The sequence below is a fragment of the Sitophilus oryzae genome, unplaced genomic scaffold (assembly GCF_002938485.1).
Source record: "Sitophilus oryzae breed Bouriz unplaced genomic scaffold, Soryzae_2.0 scaffold_1297_pilon_pilon, whole genome shotgun sequence".
Classification (NCBI taxonomy): domain Eukaryota; kingdom Metazoa; phylum Arthropoda; class Insecta; order Coleoptera; family Curculionidae; genus Sitophilus; species Sitophilus oryzae.
In genome coordinates this window covers 4,582,893-4,585,395 of record NW_022145945.1, presented here as the reverse complement: position 1 = coordinate 4,585,395, position 2,503 = coordinate 4,582,893, and positions in this window count along the sequence as shown.

The window sequence follows — 2,503 nt, the reverse complement described above, 5'->3', positions numbered from 1 at the left end:
ATAGTTGTCTCTTCCTCTTATTAAATATATCGTTACCTATAAAACTATATTACAATATACCGTGTGATCGAAAAAAAGCGGCGTTTTCCATATAAATTTATAATGACAGCGATCTTCATTTCATAGCCATCGCTGACGACTTTTGTTTCGATCGTACGGTATTATCACAGTATTATTGTTTAAAAACTAAATTCCTTTTTAAAATTTATTTTTTCTTTAAGCCTGTTAGTTGAATCAATAAATTTAAATAAATATATGTCCACTAGATAAATAGTTGACTTAAAAACGGACTACAAACCATTATTTTTGCTATTGCAATGAAAATCAGTTGTTATTCTAAAATTATTATATCAGGTGACTCTCAAAAGTGGCTCACCCCTATAACTTTTTTATTTTTCCAGACAAAAAAAAGGAGATTTGGTATGTTAGTATATGACATACAGGGTTGTTCACCACATACGATACGGAGTATTGTAGCTAAACGATGAGATTTTTACAAATTGTAAGTTTTGGGTTCGATGAAGGACTATTAGACGTACAATTTAAAAATAATTTTACAAGATACAGAGTGTTCCAAATAAGTAAAAAATATCAAAGTTGTATTTTTTTAAATGGAACACTCTGTATATTATTACATTTTTAGTTTCTAGGATTAAAATAAAGGTCAATTTGATTAAGGTTTATTACAGTTAAACCTTACCGTTTTTGAAATATTTTCAATTTTGTGAAATAGCAGCAAAAATTTTAAGGCTTCATTTCTCCAAGGGTATCAAATTTTTTAATACTAAATATTTACTGCAGTTTATTTACTGACCAGTTATTGCGTTGCAATAATAAAAATAATACTACCTTATACAGAGTGTCCAAAAATGTATTTTAAATAATTATTACCTTTAAACGGCAATAACTTGTTTAATTTAAATGGAACACCCTGTATATTTTATGACAATCAAAGGCACAATTTAATTGTCTATCAAATTGTATAATATTTTTTCCTATCCCTTCAAGTTTTCGTAGAAAATGCATTTTCTTGTAATTTAGAACTTATTTATCAATATACCCATGGAATATTGACATTTTAGATTATTTTTAAAGATGTACCAAATTTTTAAAGAGTACAGATACTAATATTGTTGATATAATTCGTTTATTTCATTCATCATCAGCCAGCCCTTTGCGTCCACTGCTGGACATAGGCCTATTTCATTAAAAAATAAAAAAAAATGTTTAAATATTTGTTAAAGAGGACCAATTAATATGATTCCAGTATTCAAACTACATTAACTGACTGTTTGCGTTGATTAATAATAATTGCCCCAAATACTAAAAAACTCAGTTTTGTAATGTATTAGACAGTGTGGTAAAAAGTAACACCTTAAAAATGATATTTCATTTTTTAATAAATGCTTATTTATAACAACAGAGACTTTAATTTGATAACTTATTATTATATTGATTTCTGACTCAAATCCACATTTATTTAGAATAATTTATTAACGAACACAATTAAGTATGTAATTAATTAGTATATGGGTGGAAATAATAGTGTTATATTTAATTAATGGTATACACTTTTATAAAGATTTAAATAGTTTTCTTTTTACATACCAATGGGCTAGTAATATTATCGTTTTTGCAAAACGATAATATTACAAACCAAACCTGTACATTTTGTACATTTGGTGCTTTAAAAACAATCTAAAATGTCAATATTCCATAGGTATATTGATGAGGTCTAAATTATAAGAAAATGCATTTTCTTCGAAAACTTGAAGGGATAGGTAAGAAATGATATAATACAATTTGATAGACAATTAAATTGTGCACCTAATTCTCCTAAAATATATAGGGCGTTTCATTTAAATTAAAGAAGTTATTGGCGTTTAAAGCTAGATATTATTTAAATAAATTTTTAGACACTCTGTATAAGGTAGTGTTATTTTTATTATTGTAACAGAATATACTGATCAATAAATAAACTTCAGTAAATATTTCAATATTAAAAACTTTGATACCCTTAGAGAAATGAAGCCTTAAAATTTTTACTGCAATTTCACAAAATTGAAAATATTTCAAAAACGGTAAGGTTTAAGTATAATAAACCTTAATCAAATTTACCATTATTTTAATAGTAGAAACTAAAAATGTAATAATATACAGGGTGTTCCATTTAAAAAAATACAACTTTGTTATTTTTCCTTATTGGGACACTAAAATTATTTTTAATTTGTACTTCTAATAGTCCTTCATCGAACCCAAAACTTACAATTTGTAAAAATATAATCGTTTAGCTACAATACTCCGTGTCGTATGTGCTGAACAACCCTGTATATTAGGATTGATTGACATATTCAATTGTTTTTGGTCAGTTCGTATTTCACCGGAAATGACTACAACTTTTAAATTTTAAATGGTACACTCGGTACATTTCTACTTTATTGGATAGAAAACCTAACCTAACCTAACCAAATACAGGGTGATTCTTAACCTATACGCATAAACT